Consider the following 21,507-nt stretch of genomic DNA (forward strand, 5'->3'; position numbering starts at 1 on the left):
GCTACACTTTATTCTCTGTTAGTGACAACTCTTCTTAATTGATATTTATTATCTGAAAGTAATGGTGCAATCCATACAGTCCATCAGTGGCATAAATTACAATTCCAACAACAACTTGGCCCTGGCAATTTGATTGTTGCACTATCTGTGTGGGCAAACACTAAAAATATCTCCTAATAACACACTACTCAAAACATAACCAGCTCTCCCTGCATCACGTCTTGTTGTGAATCGCATCATGTAGCGACAACACAATCCTCAGGTTATAGGACAAACTGATGCAGTGGGTTTAAAGTCTGATCTGCCATCACTTTAACAAAACAATGAAAGAAAGAGACGGTGTACGACACGACACTGAGCGGTGCAGCAGCTGCAGGTTTTAACAACATGAATAAAAGGGGAATCGGGATGAAAACAATAGTCAAAAAGCCAAATTTACCTAGACCTAGATTTATTCAGGCTTAACTGCATTTCTATTATGTTATGTTTCTATCAGGGCATTGGAAGTCATGACCTTTAATCCACTCACAAACATTAACTCCGGAGAGGCCATGTCTTCTCAGAAATCACTGATTTACTCAAACAGAAATTTGAATGTTCATGTCGAATCTCTATTCCCTCTGAAACCTCCCCCCACCACTCGATTGGCTCAGGGCTACAGCGTCTGCTTTTGCAGATGTGATCGATAAAAAAACACGGGGCGACGCCCTCTAGCGCAGCGAGTCGTGTCTTTTATACCGGTGAGGTTGTGAACTACCAAATTGGCTGATCATTAAAGTGGAACTGCTTTCTAATTAAGAAATAACTTTAGTGTGTTTAAAAAAAAAAGTCGGCATTACCGAGATAAACAGTTCTCTACGATGCTCTGTGTATATCTGTGTTTCTTCCCCTCCTCTAACTTCATCCTTCTTATTCCCTCACTCTCTTTTGCCCTTGTGCCGCCCTCAGGCAGATCTCACTCTCTGAGCTACTGAACTCTCTGCAGCATGGAAGGAATAAGATATTGGAACCACAGGATTTTCATATAGCATTGCACATTCCTTGGATGTCAACCCAAGAACCCTCTTTTCTAAAGGAGAAATGATAGTTTACCAATAGTATAGCAAACAAAGTGACTTCTAAGAATGATAATTTGGTCTGGTTTAAAATAAAAGATGTGTTTTACTGTTAATTGTGAAATGAAAATGTTGTTGAGTTGGTGAACACCTGCAGCACCGGCAGCTGGTTCTCACGTCCTGTATCAAGATAAGGGATGTTGACATTACTATCGCGGATTTCATCTTAGATCTATTATGGCAAGACTGGTCTGTCATAGAAAAATAATGTGTATAGGAGCACTTTATGAATGTGCGTGTGAATGGATGAATGTGACTTGTACTGTAAAGGGCTTTTAGTGGTAGATAAGACGAGAAAGGCGCTATATAAATTCAGTCCTTTTACCATTACTCACCAGGAAGTCGAGTAGATAATGGGGCCTGAGGCAGGGACCGGAACAGCAGTCACATTCATTCATGTGGACTGCTTTAAAGGTGCTATATGTAACTTTTCACTGACGCCGTAAATGTGGTTCGTTGCCGGAAGCAGGTGGTGGTGGTGATGGTCGCTTGTCGGGAGCTTCAGCTATTACTTCTTTTACAATATGATAATAGTGTAATATCATCTGAGCAGCATGACTTCTTCAGCACAGGCTGTATGCTACAGAGATGTGTTACCAGAGAGGGATTACACTGGCCTTTGGGGCGAGAGCTAGCTGGTTAGCAGACTCCTAGATTGTGAAACACTGATTCAGGAAATTGGTAATTAACCATTAAAAGTCTCTAAACGCTATGTTAAGTAGTTTGATTCCTAAAATGTTTCTTAATATACGACTGTGGTTCTGAGAAGTTGTTTTTGGAGCGTGCATGCGGAGAAATAAAACACACTTGTCTCACAAGTGGTTTAAAATGTTCTGGGAGATGCAGCCAGTGAATAACAATTATCGGAATATGCTAATGTCAGTATTCCACTCCCCCTGTACCACTGTGGTTCTGAGGGACTGTCAGACAGAGTGTACACACCCTTATTGTCCTCTCTCTCTTTCTCACTCTGCTGCATATCAATGGCTGCCTGCAGCTCCGGGCCTCTGTCTCTTTGCACCTCCTCGCCCATTTTTCAGCTCTTTAAACGAGGCTAGCCGGAGTGTTGCTGCAGAGCTCGCTGCACCCCGCTCACCTTGTTCAGTCATGATTTCCCACCTGAGCGAGGAGGGCTGTTTGAGCTCATTTGTGTAAAATCATCTGATGTTATTAAGTCCGCACCCCCTGGGCCCCTGAAGTAGCTGGATGATGCTGACCAGTTCCCTCAGTGCCTGTGTTCTCGGGCCCCATGGGTGACAGTGAAACTGCAGTGAGGGAAGGTCGAGCATATTTTTATTACTTTAACTCTTCAGTATTTTGTAAATAGTGTTTAGTGTGGTAATACAATATAGAATGTGAAGACTGAATCAATGAATTCCTAATTTCCTTTTATTAAACTTACAAAGGTTCATCATTTGTCATAATCAGAGACTAGAGGGGTTCCTCTGCCGATGCCATTTTCAGAAATGCCTAAAATGGTGGGATGGGCATCGGTGAGCAAGTGAGTTTATGTACCGATCCAACACAGATAAATGTGCTCTTTCTTTTCCCAATGCTTCCATCAGCTGTCAAAATACTTTATACATGTTGTTATATTTTGAAATGCACTGGCATCAGATCGGTATCTGGAAGTGAAAATGGTATCGAAACTGGGGATGTGACTGTAACTGCATCACCGGGGTCATGTCAAGCTTATGCGAGATTGAACTAATTACCGTAATTGCCGATAAACTGCGGTAATATGTTGCTTTATCACCGTGGTGAGATCAAATCCATACCGTCGCAGCCCTAATCAAAACATCTGCATTGGAGACACTAATTGTCGTGGTGTTGAATGGTTTTATGTGCAATCAAAATATGATGGGAGGGGATGCAATGGAATCATGGTGTGGAACAATGTTACCATTTCCATGCACTGAAATAAAGCATCAATCATGTAGATTATTGGAAATTATTTTTCCAATAATCAGCAAACAAGCTTCTGAGACTCTTTCACCATCTTTGCTGTTGTCCTGTTTCTGCTGCAGACAACGATACTCAGCGTTATGTGCTTCAGATTGCTGTCAGGAAAATGTGTAAGCTTAAAAATGAAGGCTTGCATTTCAGTACGACATATTTCAGCAGGTAGCTGCTATTCAACTGACACATCTAGTGGCCTGGATTGGCCAATAGGAATCCTGCATTCTTCCCCTCCCTCTCTTCCTCTCCCTCTGTTTGTCTCTGTCTTTTGGGCTATTTGTTCAGAGCAGCAGCAGCAGCAGAGGAACTCTGGAGATGCAGTTTGATTCTAACAGGATCAAAGCAGCCTTTCACATCACAGCTGCCAATGGGAGAGATATCGAAGCTGCAAGCAGACACACAGTTGGCACACACACAAACGTGAACACAAAGAGAGGCGCTGCGTACACACACTCGACCTGAGAGCAGAAATTCACCACTGTAAGTGTTTCTGGTCCTGTGGTACATTTTTTACGAGGAAAAGTGAATAGTGAGAGTCAAGTGGCTTGACAGTTTGTGTTTTGAAATGAAAGAAATGTCTCCAGTCTTTCTCAGTGGTGAATCTTCTGATTGTTGAGTGATGTCGCCTAGAAATTACACTTAATTGGTCTGTCGGAATATGTAATAACTGCCTGGATTATATTGTGTTTGGATGAATGAACCATTACATTTGGTTTTGGTGGATTGCAGGTGTATGAAGCGAAGCAGTGATATCAAGGCATAAATAAAGCATTCTGGTTAAGAATAAGTAAAGCTCATCAGTTAAATGTTCATAAATTGTGTTTTGAATCACTGAATTCAAAACTCGATATTCTTCATAAATGTTTTCAATAATGGTGTCATCCTGATTTTGTCCAAATCATAGACTGTATATAAAGATGGTCGACACGTCCCCACTTCCTCCCACTGTTCTGAAATGGAGAACAAACATCCCCGATAAGAAGTTCTGCATTGGCAATCATGACTTTTCTGCCCATTTTTATTGCATCGAACACAAAAAACAACTTACTTTTTTTTGGAGGAGTGGGCCCTTGCATCTTTAGCGCCAATATTTTTGTTAACCTTGAAACACTTTCAACTTTGCATCTTTTTGAGTCTTTGCCTTGACTTGACTCCACAGGAGGAATGTGTGTCATGTTGGGTCTGAAGACACCAACATGTGTGAGTGCTGAACTTTGGCACTAAACACCATTTGGGTCAAGTGTATCTGCTCTCACCTGCAGAGGTGAGCTATGGAGGCCCTGCAGGTTCCACAGTGTCTTGTGGATTCATTCATTTTTAATGAAGATCTCTCTGTATTTTCTCCAGCCCCCCTCTCTGTCTCTCTCTTACTCTTTTCTGCTCTCTCATTCTATATCTCTGCTCTCCTGAAGCGGAGAATATTCTCCACTTGTCTTCTGCTCGATCTTCTTTTCTCTTGGCCACACAGCCGCGGTATGTAAATCTCCGCACTGATTGTGTTTACCTCAACACTTTCCTGAAATGTACACATCTTTGGTAAACGGGTTTCCCTGCCAGGAGTGAGTGAGCGAGCGAGTTTGACGTCGTCTGAACCTGCCGGCCTCAACTTTCTCACTTTGTGTTGATTCACTCCTGGTAAATATCAGACCGACCGCCTGCCAATCTGCAGAGGATGTAGAGGTTTCACCTGGTGTAAGTGCCTCAAATAACCTGCAGGCGGATAACCACAAATCTCTGCAGTCTGCATCCGCGCAAACACACACACACACACACACCCTCTCCTAGATGCAGAGATGTACCACAACATGTAGGACAAAGTTAGATCTGCGAAAAAAGCAAACAGAGGTAGGAATGTGAGCTCAAAGACGGAAACAAACAGACAAAGACACAAGGGGACAAATAAGAGAGGGAAAGAAGGATTGAGCCAGAGTGTAGGCTACACACGTCTTGGGGTAAGGTTGTCATGCTCGCTAATCCCCTTCCTCACCACCTCCACATGCCACAAAACACACACACACAAACACACACATCAAAACACCTCCGCCCTGCCATTGCTGTAGTTGTCCTCCATGATTCTATGTTGGTGACTTATACGCAGGATTTGTTCATTTCCTCTCATCACTGTGGAAGATGAATCCACTGGTGCTCAGGTTTACATTTTACATTCCTAACCTGTGGGCTGTCACTTTAGTAAACTGATCCTTACATTCCCATTTCCAGCATTTCTATTCACATGTTCATATTAATGCATTTCATATATCGTCACAGCCACGACACAGACACAAGAACATGAATCAAGTAGAGAACTCTTGTCTGCAGGTGAATTATTCTGCATTGCTACACATTAAAGCTCCCAAATGTCATTCATATAAACACACAGATAATACATATTCTGAGTTTCCTCTCATTCCAGATACGTATATAACCCCAATGTACTTCATGTGTTTCATTGGTAATGAGGATGTCCGCATGAATTATTACTTTAGCTGATGTTTGGATCTCTACAGCTTCTGACAGTACGAGAGATACACCAGAATTCAAACCACCAAAGTAAGAGCATTATATCAGTTAAATACTTATTAGAGGTTTAGGGAGAAACAGGGAGATGTTTTGTTCTCTGTTTGTAATGGTTCTTAATTAAGGCTTTTGTAGCAAAATATGTTCAGAGGTAATGAGCCTTGTGATATTTTTTTTTCTCTATTGTTACTTCCCTTTTTGTCAATTTTCCCTTTGTTAGAAAGAGGACATAATGGCGGCGAAACAAAAGAGAAGTCGCCAGCAGAAGCTCAAATGGGGACACTGCAGCGACATGATGGAACACGTGTCCCAAACACCCAGCAACCTTTGTTCTCTAACTGTATATAAAGACGGACTACACATCCCCACTGTCTCCCTCTATCAAAAGATATAGTCCAAATATCCCATATCCAAACGCTGCCATCTTTTACATATGGACCCAGAAACTGCACATTAGTGATGGGGGGATGGAGCCATGGTACTGAGGTTTGGGAGATAAATGCAATCGACCAATGTGAGTAAGTCTCTGCTGTCAATCATGATGTTTCACTCTGCTTTTATGGCATCAAAGGCATCATCATATAATAAATTAAACCAATCTTACTGAGAAACTTAGCATTTGAACATACCCCAGTGAAATGAGAATACTTAAAATGGCAGAAACCATCTACTTGGACTTGACTGGTTTGGTCCTTATCCCGTCCACGAACAACAAGGAGGCAGGATTTATGACCCATACTGCAGCCAGCCACCAGGGGGTATCAAGACAATTTGGCTTCACTTTTTAGCATGGGGCATGTCATCTATCTTCATATATACAGTCTATATACGGTCCATACAGCAGTCCCTTCCAGTGTTGACTTCACCCACAGATGGAGGGTATCACCTTGATGTCTGCTCTGATCTCCTCAGAGGTCACTGATAATGATCAAAACAATTTCTCTTGAGAGAGAGGGGGGTTAGGGGGCGTTCTGTTTTCCGTCCACCTCCTCCTCGTCATGGCTTCAATTACTCCGTGTGACGGCATCAGTATGAATAATGCATCGCTCTGGCCTGGAGTACAACGTATGGCTGTGTGTTGGTGTGCTGACATGAAAGAGAGAGGGCAAAGGTTCTTAGGAATGATCAAAGCTGAGCTGGAATTTTTATTAAAAAAAACAGCAGTGGCGCAGAAGCTGAAACAGCAGAGTGCTTTGCACGGGTCATCCAAATGAGCTTAATCAGTGAAACAATCCTCCCAACACCAATCCCCATGTGATCTCACTTCTCAGCTGTCATTATTATCCACCGGTTGTAATATTAAATACTGTTTATGGCAGAGCTTCCTGCCGCGGGATGTTTTCGCCTCGGGGCCCTCGGATGCTGCAGAGGGATATTTTATCCTAATGAGGCGCACACGGGTAATTAAAAGGTCAGATGATATATAGTCTACATTAAAAGTTACAATCCAACCTCATGGTAAAATAGTTTCAAGGCCAGATTTTGTCCACTCGCAATGAAGTAAACTCCTCCCAGCCCTGTGTTGTGATCGGTAAATCATGCGCCGGTGGAGTCGGTTGTCAAGGGGGCCATCAGTTGATGGATGGCGCTGTATTTCATCTATATGGCATCCGTCTCCTCATGCAATCTGTTATCCTCACACTTACTTCCCACCATCACCCTTCTCCAGTGTACGGTCGGTTTTTCATGTGATCTCTCAGCGGATGATACAGCCTCCATCTGTGCGTGACCACACTGTTACAGTCTGACGAGCGTCATTTACATGAAGAGCAAACACCAACACGCTATTAAATATTTAACAATTTCCCATTTCTGTTGTAAGACACATTCAATGTCAACACTTTGAAAGTGTCACCCCGTCTCCACCTTGTATCTGCTCGATGCAGCCTTCAGTCAAACAAAGACAGAAAGACTTCAGTGAGGTGAAGCGATGGAAACACAGCCTGTATATAAAGATGGACATGACAGCTCCCAAAAGGGAAGCGAAAGCCCATGATCACCACCTGGTGGCCAGCTACAGTATAGATAATTATCCCTGCCTCCTTCATGTTAGTGGTTGAGACATGGACCAATTTCAAAAGTCAAAGTTCAAGTCAAATTAAATTCATAGTGATTTTAGGTCATTCTTTACAGTAACTTACGTTTTAATTTGATATTTAACCATTAAAAACAAGGTGAAACGTCATAATTGACAGCTGAGACTGACTCGTGATTGGTCGGTTTGTGTAAAGACCAGCCTTCGCTGCCATGGCTCCATCCCCCGATCGCAACTGCACAGACTCCAAATCTGGAAGATGGCATCGTTCGTATCCAGGATATTCTAGCCTCATATCTAGTTTACAATAGCAATATGTGATTTTAAAGTTTAAATGGAAGTGGATATTTGTGGATGTTGAGGAGACAGGCACAGGGAGTGAAGTGCTCGAGCTGAAGATGCATCTCATAGGATGATCTGGGAGGATGCACTGCTGTCCAGACTCAGTGGGGGGTCTACTCCTAAACCTAAGTTAACTAGTTAACTTTGTACAGCGGGAGGAAGTGGAGACTCGTTGATCTATCGGTGGAAAGCAAAAACATGCAGGTAAAAAAGTGCATTGATGGATGGATGCAAACGGCAGCAGAGTCCGAGCCAGGAACACAACAACAGCTATTAATGTCATTCCCACTGAAAGTAATAAGTCCGAGGGAGATTTCTCTTACCCTGGTGGCGAGACGTCTCCCCTCTCAATCTCACCGCAGCATCTGTCTCTGTCACCGCGACATCACGGAGAAAAACGCAGTAAACGGTTAAGGGTGGGCGAGTAAGAGAGGAGATAAATGTCTGCGTACCCCTGTGTGTGTGGCTGCATGCATCTGGTACATTAATGGTTTGTGTGCTTTTGTATTTTGTTTGTGATCTGTGTGCTGAGCATCAATGATTCATCACCATCCGTCTCCCACGCCCTGTCTGCCAGACCGAGCTGCTGTTTGCTCTGAGCGAGGGCTCAAGCTATGGTCGCATGTGCCCTCGGTGCAATGAGGCCGCCCGGGGCAGAAAGTGGTCCTGAGCAAAGAGTGTGTGTGTGTGTGTGAGAAATGCAGTTTGTAATCTTATCACAAGAATAATTACCCTTCATAAGCACACTGTTACACAATATTTATTTTCTGGCCTTTTTCCGGCAACATGCAAATGAGTTTGTTGAGTAATGGTGATGTTGACCTGTGACTTGGATGTATCACCGAAACAGGAAACACTTTTTTTTTATTTTAGTGACGCAAATGGGTCTGTGTCCTTAACGTGCATCAGGAGTTGCAAGAGCAGTTTCAGGAATATAATCGCTGGCGTGCTTCGTGATCATAGCTACACAACTACACGACAATCTCACAGCAATGATGCACCTGATCTACCTGCTTCTTTTTGTCTTTTGCACGAGTAAGTCAAGATATGAAAGAAAAGTGCTAATCATATAAAGTTGGACTCACAGCCAAATTAAACTTCACTCCCATGAAAGTTGCCTTTTTAACACAAACATTTAAAACACTTATGGCACATAAAGCAGGCACAGGAGTTGTTTTTCCTGGATGAGCATATACTGGACTGAACACATTTTATGTGATAGGACTCTTGGTGGTTTCATTTACCTTTTATATCTATGGTTTTTTAAACTCCTTTAGTGATGAATATCTCTCTGTGGGCCAGAAGCAACACAATACATTTTCGTGGATGCTCTGCACATTCCAGCATTGTACTTAAATAAAACATCCATACAGCATTTTTAATGTCCATGAGACTGAGGGAAAACTTTGCGGAATTTTAGGCAGTTTTCATTTCAATTGATAAAAAAAAAAAGTATGTGCTTTCTATGCATGTGCCTTTTGTAAAGACAGTATTCATATTTTTTAGCAGGATTGTAAACACAAATATTTAGGAGGATGTTTCAATGGGGAAACATTTAGTCACACGTTACACAGACATGGAGTGAGACTGAAATCATGTCTGATAACATAGACAGTAGTTGTGGGTGGTTCCACCAACAGTCTTCATTTCTTGGTCAGTGTTGTGTGGCTGATGGGAAGTGCTCCCAGGGTGAGGGCAGCCAGAGGCTTGTTTGTGGAAACCGACCATTCTCCGGTTTCCTAATTGCTGGGAGTGCAATGCAATGAAATGGCTCACTTTATTGGTCCCTCTTTCTGTGGCCGCCTTTCCTCCAATGAAATGTGTGAGAGAGAGAGAGAGAGAGAGAGAGAGAGGAGCCTTCTTGCCTGATCACAGACAAAACACTCAAGTAATAGCCGTGCTTCATTGTGGCCTTTCTGAATGTCTTTATCAGAGAAAAGTAGAGATCTCTCAGGGCAGCCCCTGTCGTGGTATGAATGAAATGCACTTTTAACGTGAAACAGAGATGTTGGTGATTTGACTAACTGCTTTCCGAAGGGGCCGTATGTGACGACGCACACGTCAGAGTCATTTGCTGCCGACATTTTCAGCATTTCCCGGAACTCTTCCTTCCCCCTATAGTCCCCTAAAAGTCTGGAAAATGTAGGAGTGAGCCCATGTTAGAATACGGCAGGAAAATGTGCGAAAAGATTTACAGCATGACTTTTCTATTTGTGTTCCTTTTGTTGTGAACATGTCTGATTTGGACAATCACCTACTGCTCTCCAACTAACTTCGGAAAACAACAGAAACCAATTATACTCATCTCATATCTGAAAATGGCTCAAGAGACTTTATTCTGCCTTTGAGTGTGGATTTCAGACACAAGGCTTTAAAGTGTTTCACAGGCTTCAATCTGCAGTTAAAACGCTGCAAATACGCCATTTATCTCATTTCCCATCAACTGCATGTGGTCTCTCCGTGCTTATGTTCTAAATGACATTGGTGCATTAATGAGAAACGTCTTTAGAGCCAAGGACATGAGCTCAGCTGATGCACAAACACAACCTGAGCCACTTGTATTCTGGAGTGTGTTTTTACTTCAGCTTCACAAACATGTTTCCCATCATGCAAAGAGTGAAGAGAGGCAAACTTTTACATTTCCATTCTGATCAACCTTTCCCGCGGTCACAGTAAAGGTCACTGCTTTGGAAAGCTTCCTGTCACAAATGTCAAGCTTTGATATCTGGAGCGTTTTCTGCAGTCGTCTGTGAAACACTTCTCATGTAATTTCTTCTTCTGTGGTTTAAAAAAAAAAGAAGAGAAGAAGCTTCCTGTCTTATCTTGCACACACACACCCCTCAAAGAGATCTTAAAAGAGCGACTTCAGCCAAAGATGGTTTCACTGCTTCCCCCCCACACTTTTCCACTGAAGATCGATTCCCATGGATTAAAAAGACCGGGGATGTGCTTTGAAAGGGGACTTCTAAAAATAGATCCCAAGGAACCACACGCCAGTCAACACAATGACCTTTTTTTTATCGTAAAACGCTCATTGTGCCTTCTTCAATTTCCCTTTCCTTATATCTCCTCTCCTCCTCCACTCTTGTGTCTCTTAAAGGTGACATCAGTGTACGTGGCCTGGTGTTGATGGTTTCCTCTGCTCCCTGACAGGACGTTTAGACTGACACTTCACCACATTATACACTGGCAGCTTCAATATGCCATTTCCCCGTGCTGTCATGTTTGTCCGTCTCTCAAAGTGAGGCCTTGTCTTCACTGCTGCAGAATTTTTTTTTTTCTACCTCCATTTGAAAAAACATCTCTGTTCACACAACCTTCGTTTAACAAGATATATCCGTCCATTATAATTACTTTAAAAAACTTTTCGGTGTTGACGAGAGGCCCAAACACAAAGGAGAAAGTTAGTTTAGTGAAATGTTCGCTTTAGCGTGAAGCAGATGTGACTTGTTTACGATGTCTGTGGTTTGAATCAGACTAATGACCTTCATCCAGTGTCGTCTTGTATCATTCTCCAACGACTACACGATTACATTTTAACGTGGACACATTCAGCTGACATTATCATTCAGCTCATATTTAATTACTCTACACACAAGACTCAGTGAAAAAGAGCATCCTGAAGGGTATGTGTGTTTTTTCTGGATGCATTGGCAACAACAACTCGGCCACATCAGGAGCCCTCCCTCCCTGCGTGTGGTGCAATATAAATAAATTAAATAATCTTTATGAAAAAAGAGAAAAAAGGATTCTAGTGCAGCCATTGTGTAATCTCCAAAATCCTGTTATTTCAGTGGATTTTCATTTCCTGGCTGAGGTGTTTGATGACATTATGAGGATAAAACCAGGGTTCCCACCAGTGTGTGACCTAAAGAGATGAAGAAAAACCTCCAAAAAGCCACTGATGCCATCTTATTGAGATTTAATTATCGTCCCAAGGTTTGCAGTTCTTTCACAAGCCGTCTCACAAATGAATTGTGTTTACAGGTCACTGCCTTTCATCCTATTGATTCTTAGTGATTTCGGTTCCACATAATTGTTCAGATAAAGGCTGCAGGCGGCAGTTTTCATTATCCACACGGAATTACCGGATGGAGGACGACTTTGAGTGGTGGAAACCGTAGCCGCAGTCGAGGGCTGCTGCTGCTGCTGCAGAGCTCTGCCTCTCTGCATGCTAACCCCTGAAATCCCATGTGGTGCTCGGGCTGTGCAGAGGCTCAGAGCAGATTATCTCACTTCCCCATATGTTCCATACAACCAATGCTGAAATAGATGTTACTAAAATAATAATACACTGCAGCCGGTAAAAAACGCCTGTCACTACATTTGCAGAATGTTTTTGTCTGTGTTTCAAAGTGACCGATCATGTTTCGTCCTAAATGACCCACGTGTGCAGCCGAACAACAACACAATGATGGGACTGAGCAGCTGTTATGGAACAAAATTGTGGTTCCTTGAGCTAATGAACACAGATCAATCCACTATTAACGCTCCTGTTTTGTAAAAAAGCTGCACTCTTGTCCATAAAACTTTTTTCTGCTTTTCCCTCACTCCTTTTTACTTCTGGTTTTCTACATCTCCTCATCATGTGGGGTAACACCACATGTTGAAAGAGAAAGTATAGGAGCGTTTGTTTTGATGCAGCTGAAGTCCCAAGTCAAAACATAGCAGAAACGCTGTCAGTCAGAAAAGAGGTTGCATTTGGATGTAGATTGAGATCACGTATACAATGAAAGTTGCAAATTCCAAGCAGTGACAGAAAAACCAAAGGGAATTGTGGTGCCTGGTAATTCAAACTGCAGACGCATGGACCTGTAGTCTGATATAATGCATCAGACATGATCATAAACACCGTCCTTGAATTAGGATATTTTCCGCTGCAGTTTCACTGGGCTTTAAAGGCACCTTTGCAATATCTGCAGTTGTGTAAATATACTGCTTGTTGCCCTGCGTGCGATGGGTCTAATAAAATGTTGTTGTTAACCTGTGTCAGTTTGTGCGATATCATCTGAGGCATGTCAGATTGTGCAGTTTAGCCGTGGTGAATCAAAGCTGTGCAATGGAAAGAAAGAAAAATCTGTTCACATCATTTTCAGACCGATTGATCTGTCCACATTTCCGAATATCTTTGATTTCCAAATCTCCAAATGGTCCTTTGGGTTTTGGGTTGATGAGCGAGGATTTCGCTGCTTATCTCTCTGTAGTTTCCCCAAACAACACGGTGTCAAGGGGCCTTAGATCTTCAGATGCATTATTGATGAGTCATTAGAAACTGATAGTAAGCTCTTTCAGTACAGGATGCTTAGTCTGTGTAGTGAGTAACGTTATTGGATTCTAGTTATCTCCCTGTTGAAGACTTAACTCTGGACACAATGGGACAAATGTTTCACTTAATGAACCGAGGCGAGCTGAAGTAAGAGGATAATGAGTTCAGTGTTACAGTTACAGTCTGAATACTGGTAATCTTTTGATCTACAGGAGAGAATGTGACTTATTGTTATACCACGATGAACTGACACCACCATATCAAGTGTCTGACACAAGAATGATCGTCTAAAAAAAGATATCGTATTCAAGAATCTCCGTAATAAGTCTCATAAAAAGAGAATATTAAATGTCTCTAATGGGAGAAAAAGTAATATTCAGTAGTCACGATTGCTTTAAAAGCAACAATATGTAGTATCTAATCCTATTTCCATGGAATAGCTGATACAGTATCAGTATTGGTTGTGTAGCGGTGGAATACTCCATGTCTGATATTCTAGCTCCCAAAACTACTGCTTGAGGAAACCAGACGCTGTGTGAGCACTTTGCAATTCACTTTGGTGCCAGTATCCACGCTCTGTCTGAAAGCCCTGTGCCTCCGAATAACTCATTTCCAGTCTTCCACACTGTGCCGCATGCACATCCATCTGTGACACCCCGGACGGTGAAAGTCTGAGGAATGAGAGGGGGGGGTTTGATAAAGCGGAAGAGGGAAAGAGAGGAAAAGACAGAGATTGGGGGAGAAAGTAAAGATGACAGCTTTTGGTCTTGAAATAAAGAGCTATAGGAGGAGGAGATAACAGAGGAAACTGCCTGACCGCTGTCTGCAGCTCCTAAATGTAGACTTTCTTTTTAGAGACGTAGGTAAAAGTGCAGTGAGTGTAGCTGGGTGTAGTAGAAGACTTTAGTGTAATCCTTTGGGTTAAATGTTGCAGTGCAGCAGATACACAGTCAAAACTGTGCAAATTATAACTGCTCCGGAACACACGCTGCATGCAAATGTGTCTGCAGTCACAGAGGGCTGTTCGTTTAATGACCCTCCGCTCTGCATGGGAGAGGCGGCCAACTGCTGCGTTATGGAGAGAGACAGTGTTTCTATCGACCCTGCTCATACGGCCCAAATTGTCTCAACATAAAAAGGCTCATCTCAAACTGATCCTCTAAATAAGCAGCGGGCAATGTTGGATTCAGTCGATTTGTAGCCTGGCCATTTTACCTGTGTATGAAACTATAGAGTTTGGCTATTTCTGTAATAGCCATTCATTCACATTCAGCTGCGATGTGTGTTTTATAATCATTCCCTTTTTTAACCAAGGTGAACCTGGTGTTAGAGCTGGGCTGGTTCACAAAGGCCAAATTATGTTGCTTTTTCTCAGTTTGAATTTGCAGATGTGTGCGTTGTGTCTGTGAGAGAGAGAGAGAGGGGAGTCAGGAGAGGCTGAATGAGTCTTGTGCAGCTGTGCTATAAACAAAGATTTGGTGTGGTTGTCAGTGTGGATACTGCGACAGTGGCCACAAATAAATCAGTGTACGGCCAACAGTTTAACAGCACGTGCGTCACAGACCACCACCGAGTGTGGTTTGAGTGATCGGACCTTAGAAAGCATTCAGGATACATTTGGGTGTGTTCAGTCCTGAAGTTAACCCTGACCACTGATGTAAGTGTTTCTTTCTTTTAAACCAGTTTTTTGGCCGAGAGACACACAATAAACGTAGGAATAATGGAGGAGACAGAGGAAAGTAGAGGGAAAGGTAAGGAAAGAAGAGGCAGTCCAAATGCCCAGGATGAGTTATTTTTATATTCCTGCACTTCTGCCTATCTAAATGTCAATCACAGTACCCCAGGCAGGTGATCAATACTCCAGCTGCTTCTCGGAAAGGTTATGTACCAGGACCGCTGGTGTAAGACTTGTTTTCCTGCCTCTAACAATCCAGATGCCTTCTTAAATCATACAGACAGTTTGGGAGAGCCGTGCCCGAGTTTGCTGAAAATATCATAGTTCTCTTAGCAGTTGACCTACGACCTTGTTCTTTGTCCTTCGGCCTTTTCTGCCAACACAGAATATATTTAAGAGGGGTGTCCTGACTGCTGTGGTAGCAGCACAGATGGCACAGCTCAGAGAGAATCCCTGGAATAGATATGCAAAACAATGCGTGAAACACACTACTTTGCATTCGGTGTATGACATCCTGCACATTTTAAAAGTTAAATACTTTTAATGTTAATATCAACAGATGTAGGTTATGTATATTCACAGAAAGTTAACATTGGTCCAGATCCATATCAACACATGTGTATCTCCATTTTCTGTCATGTATAGACATTAAATTGTCCTTTCTCCGTTTCCCTGTCTTGCTGCTCAGAAATTAAATACAAACACACGACCACAGGCGCAGCAAAATATGTGGAAGAAAGGCCATTAATTCTTGTTTGGAGAAAGATTTTTCTCAGTGTCCTCATAACAGAAATTAATCAATATTAATAACCCTTCCCCACTGTGCAGTACATCTGCTTTTGAACGGCTTTGACTTCAACTGTGAACATATTTGGGGAACAGTTTACATATTTGTGTAAAAGATCAGTGACACCAGTGTAGAATACAGATAGAGGAAAGCTGCTCAGGACCTGGACATGACCTTTGACCTCCCATCCATAAGAATAAAGACAAATTTTTTCTTAAGGGATTCGCAAGTTCATAAAGTATAATCAGGTAAAATTGTTATGTTCTTAGTTGAGGTGCCCGTGTCTTTATATTGCTTCGCTGGGAACATTTACAAGGCTGATGTGGACTACGGAGCAACACAAGGCTTGATTTATTTTCTCTCTGCAAATATTGTACAACAACACATGCATACCCTATCACTTCTCACAGCATTGGTTATTAGTAACAGAGGAATTGTGCATACCCTCATGAGGAGACATTCCCAGCAACAACAGCAGTCAGCAAGAAATAATGATGCCGTGCACTCTAAAAGATGCACACACAATCACTCACTGCATCTATATAGGTTAAAACATGACCCTGCCTCGGCGCTCCTTCTCATTATCTTCAGAATTAACATAAGTTTTCAGACACACGTGCTTGTGTATAAATATCCCCCTCAATCAATCAAGGACATTTTATTTGTATAGCACATATTCACAAATAACAATTAGTCTCATAGGACTTAACAAGGTGCCCCTCCCTTTGATCTTAAACCTCAACAAGAGGGGAAACAAACAGGGGAACAATCTCAGAGAGACCCACATGTGAGGGATCCCTCGCCCAGGAGAGAGAGAAATGCAATAGATGCCTGAACAGTTATACATAAGAAAAAGTCTGCATTTGAAATTTAAGGTTCAGTGTGTAAGATTTAGGTGAAAGAGATATGTTGGTTGAAATTTAATATAAAATAATCCTTGTGACTATAGTGTGTGATCATCTAAATTGTACGAAGTGTTGTTTTCTTAACCCCAGAATGAGCCCTTTATATTTAAACATTTTATATTTACAATTGGAGCGGGTCCTCTCTATGGAGGCCGCTTTGTTTTTTAAAGTAGTTCAGACTGGACAACCTAAACACCTTTAGGTATTTATGAACCCTGGAGTCTTCCACAGGTTCTCTTTCATGTTTGGAAGGTGAGCGTGAGGATGAGGGGTATTCAGCTGCTACATACAACTTAGTATGTAGCAGCTGTTATTGACACTAATGGTAGAATATGTAAGTGGGCATATTGTATGTCAAGGTTTCTTGTTGTAATCATAGTTCATGATCAGCTGCCACCTCTACAATCACAATCCACCAGTAGGCAATAACCCCTTGATAACCTGCCAATTCAGCCATTCCCCATCCCCAATGAGAGAGAGTGCTGCGTGTACAGATAGAGAAGATAGTTTGGGCTGCTGACTAAATTACAGGATCTGCACTTTATTGAAGTTTAACCCCCCCCCCCCCCCCCCCTCGGCAATATTTGCAGAGCCAAAGGAAGGGCAGAGCAGAGAAAGTTATAGGCACAAATACTGTCAAAAATGGCAACATTATGCACATCCAGTAAAATATCTTTTCATGGGTGCTGGATCAATAAAACTCCACAGAATGTTTGAAAAAGGGAAATGCGGCACACCTCAAGCTCCCGTTAAATGATCACTGGCAAATAAATATTTTAACAGGAGGGGTAGGTTTGTGGATTTTCTCTTTTTCAAATACAGTAAACCTGCCAGAATGGTACTGAAAAGATCAGGAGGAAAGCACTCTCTGCCGCTCTCTCTCGCTCTCTCTCACTTTCTCTCTCTCTCTGCCTCTCTCTCACTTTCTCACAGTCAGTCAGGCAGACATTCACTGTGTGCATCCACACAACAATCACAAAGTTCTCTTCTGCGGGGGGTGTCATCCCCCCACAACCCCACCCTGAGAAATCAGCTCCAATAGTTAATCATCTGGAGCACAACTCCCAAGTAATATTTGCTCCCAGTTTGGTAAAAAACATCCATCTTGTGGAGGGTTGAAAACAGAAGGGAGATGAAGCACAGATGAGAACCGTTTAGAACAATCAAACCATTCTCAAAGTTTAGAATTAGGGTAGGAGGGTTCAAATAAATTAAAACTGTGTCATGCTGAGTTGAAGTACCTGTCAAAGTTACTGTTGCTGGCGTAGTAACTGTTGGCAGGTGAGATACAGAACGACAACAGTCGGTCTCTTCAGAATTATCCATCTGCTGGTTATTTGTTTAAGCTGCTTGATCCCGTCCCTCTTTGATCCTCATTTGTCCAAAATGTTTGAGTTTGATTTTACAAAATAATTTACCATTTTTATTGGTGAATGTTGTTTTTCCACATTAAGGGAAAACATTTAGGGGCTTGAAATCTGATAAGTATCAGTTTGCTTAGTGTCAATAACAGTTCAAATATTATGCTCTCTGTATTCGAAAGTATACCAGTTAAAACTCTTCCTGTTTTAGTTTTTTCATCTTTTTCCTTCAGAAAAATACATTTTCATTGATAAGAAAAGTTTTTTCCATGATACTCAATGATGAGTTAATATACAGAGAGCAACTCTTCGCTCATTAAGACCTCCCAACTCCACGGTTTTAACTTCTCGAACATCACACGCTTTGATCCTACCCTGGAGCGGAGAACAATCTCGTTCTTTTGTCTTGTTTTCTTCTATTAACAAGACCAGTCACTCTGCAAGTCTTCAGAAGAGAATATTTGATGTTCTGCTATCGTCAGCCCCCACCGCTCTTTCTTCTCCTTTGCTCCTCAGTCCCGTCTCTACAGCAGCGTCAACACAAGCTGAACCAATTCATTAGAAGGCTCAGAAAGTCATTTATGGTAATAGCTCCCTTTGCCGAGGGAGGTGGAAACTCAGCAAAGCCACATACATTTTTTTTTTGTGTGCAGTCTTTCGACACATTCTTCTACATATTTTATTTAGACCTCATTTAGATGTGCAAATTGGTCTTCTAAAGTACAGGGGGCAAAAGGACTGGAGAGAAGAGGAGAGGATAATAATTAGGGAGGCGTTGGTCCCAGTGCCATGATGCAGAGCTGAGCTGAGGCGAGTGAAGGGATGAAGGAGGACGGGGTAGATCCACTGTCTGGAGACCATCCCCAGGAATCCCTCTGCCTTATTCATGCAGCAGCCGAGCATCAGGGAGTCTCCCAACCTCATTATGAAATGCGTACTCGCGCGAGTTTACGCAGCAGTGCAGCTCTCGCTTGAAAGCCTCTGCTTATCCACTCCACTCTCCTCCCTTCTTCTTCTCGTTTTTAGATCAACTCCCTCTGGGGAAGCAATGCCATGCTTCATTCATTGAGATGCCCCACTGTTCCAAATCTCTCTCTCTCTCTCTCTCTCTCTCTCTCTCTCTCTCTCTCTGTCTCTGTCTCTGTCTCTCTCTCTGTCTCTGGCTTCAGCACATTTGTGTGGTCTATGTTTATAAGTTTATATTTACTTATAAGTCGGTGTCAGTCAGATTGACAGGCAAATTGAAATGAGAGCATTGCACCGCTGCGAAGCTAAGCTCGTTCTAAAATGCACAAAAAGCATACATGTGTTATGTATACATGAAGATTCACGTCAATTAAGCATGAGAGTCCCTGACAGTAATTCACCAATCATAGCTTAGCAACCGTAACTAGGCGCAGCATGGCTTCAGAGCTGTGGATTTCTCACGATGGTGAGGTGGTGGAGCTGCAGAGACTCTGGTCATTTTAAAAGTTTAATGAAAGCATTGAATTGTGTTTATCTGTTTTAATTACCTCAACCAAGGAGGTTATGTTTTCGTGTTGGTGTTTGCTTTACTTTTTAATTGTCATAATGTAGGATTGCGCAAAACTACTGGACGGATTACTACAAAACTTTAGATTGTGTTTTCTTGTATAATAATTCATGGATCTTAAAGAAAGAAATCAGGAATGTTTAGGGGACTGATATACAGTATATGAGTGTTTAAGTTTTTAAGTTTGAATTTGCATATCCACATTTCAAGTGTAAACCCCCTCCACCATCTCAAGCAGGTTTTGGGGGGGGATACTAGTTACTGTATGTTGTGGTCATTTCTTTCTAATATAGCACATCCACTGTGTAGTTTTTCCCCTTTTTAGCGGTAAAGAGTTTTTCAAAGGTGGGACCATTCTCCAGCAAAGAGTGCAAGTTGAAAATGAATTAAGATTCCATGCAGATAACAATATCTCCAACATGCACCCACCTTTTCTTCAATATGTCAAAGGTTGCTATATGTGGCTCAAGCTCATTTCAGGGCACAGGTGGGACCTGTTTGTGAATTCCTGCCTTGTGTTATTGCCTCCTCTAGGCTGCATTGCTTTTCCAGATTCATGTCTGTGCCTTCCACTTCCCTGCATGGGCCCAGTGGGAAATAAATGGGCCGGGCCTCTTCACTGGAGCTGGGCAACCGCCATTAGAGTGACTAGGTTGACCTGTGGCATAAAATTAGGAAGGTTAGGCCCATTGAGCAGCCGGGCTGATAGTGGCAGAGGATAATAAATCCACCGAGAAGGAGGGAGGGTAAGAAGGAGGGAGGGGATGGATGTGGCAGCCTATGCAGCCTCAGGGACACTTAGGATCCCTTTTATTAGCAGGGTTATTTTCACCGTCTTCTTTCAATGGCCTGTCTCTTCATTGAGCAGAGGCACCAACATGTACACTCTCTATCATGTACTGTGCACTCTCTCAGTTTGTCCCTGCTTTCTCTGCCGGGAGACGGAGGCTGGGACGTGCTGCATTTAACAAACGTAACTCAGATAGAAGCAAACATTTACTGGAATATTTTCAACTGGGGATTAAATCATATTTGGTACTTTAATAAGTATTTACAGCAGCAGGATATGTACATGTACGTGCATTGACATGAAGGAACAGGTCCCCTTGTAACCATATGGCCTGTTTGTGTATCATGCTTTGGCTGCAATACTTGTTAGTAGGAGGATTTCATTACTTCTTTTCATGGGACTTGATGACTATAAGAAAAACATACAAAAGAAATTGGTTAAGGCCTGATCAGATGGCTCCATTCCTTTTCTTTTCAAAAGTCCTTATCACTTGGATAATCTTATGATAGGCCAATATCTCTTTGTGTGTCTGGACTATAACAGCATCCAATTACTTACATTGCAGGACCTTATGTCAATATCTGCATAGTAAACACAAAGTGATACCATATCAATGTCCTTCTCAGTGGCAGAAATCATGTGTTCTCACTTTTCAGTGGTGGAGCTTGAGAGCAGTGACATTTGGGCTCGATTATAAAAGGAACCGCTCAAGAAGCCAAAGACTCAGTTCCCGATCCTTCTTGCCAAAGAGACGTTCAAAAGAATCATCGCATTCACGACCAACACATTGTGTACAGAATCATATTCAGCAGATTAGTCTCTATCAATGTGTGCTAACTACAAAGACTGGAATATTAATAAGAGCTCTAAAGATATTCATTTATTTACTCATTCTGTTCGCAGAATGAGTGTTTTTTCATATAGAATTTTTCATATGTGAGGCAAGTTTATTCTTATTGCATCTTTCAATCACCTGAATCATAAAACATTACATTCAACTACGGTGTGTTGGAGTGATTTCTTTGAGAAAGAAACCTGTCCCTCTGTGTGATGTGTTTGTTTCTGCTCACAACTGTGGCATGGAAAAAGCCAAATTGACAGATTAAACACCAAGTTGGCAGAGTTTCATGCAATATGACACGACACTGGTGCAAACGGGAGCACGTTTCTGAGGGCTTTTCATAACCCTCTCCGCGTTATGACTTTCCGCTTATATAATCA

At 42.2% G+C, this 21,507-nt stretch overlaps 1 protein-coding gene across 3 annotated transcripts in view; it reads left to right on the plus strand.

Annotated features, from left to right (window-relative positions):
• myripb (myosin VIIA and Rab interacting protein b) overlaps positions 1–21,507 on the plus strand; it is a 96,615-nt gene that overhangs the window by 51,656 nt on the left and 23,452 nt on the right. The gene's annotated exons all lie outside the window — the stretch shown is intronic.

Source organism: Pleuronectes platessa, chromosome 20 (genome assembly GCF_947347685.1).
Source record: "Pleuronectes platessa chromosome 20, fPlePla1.1, whole genome shotgun sequence".
Taxonomy (NCBI): Eukaryota; Metazoa; Chordata; class Actinopteri; order Pleuronectiformes; family Pleuronectidae; genus Pleuronectes; species Pleuronectes platessa.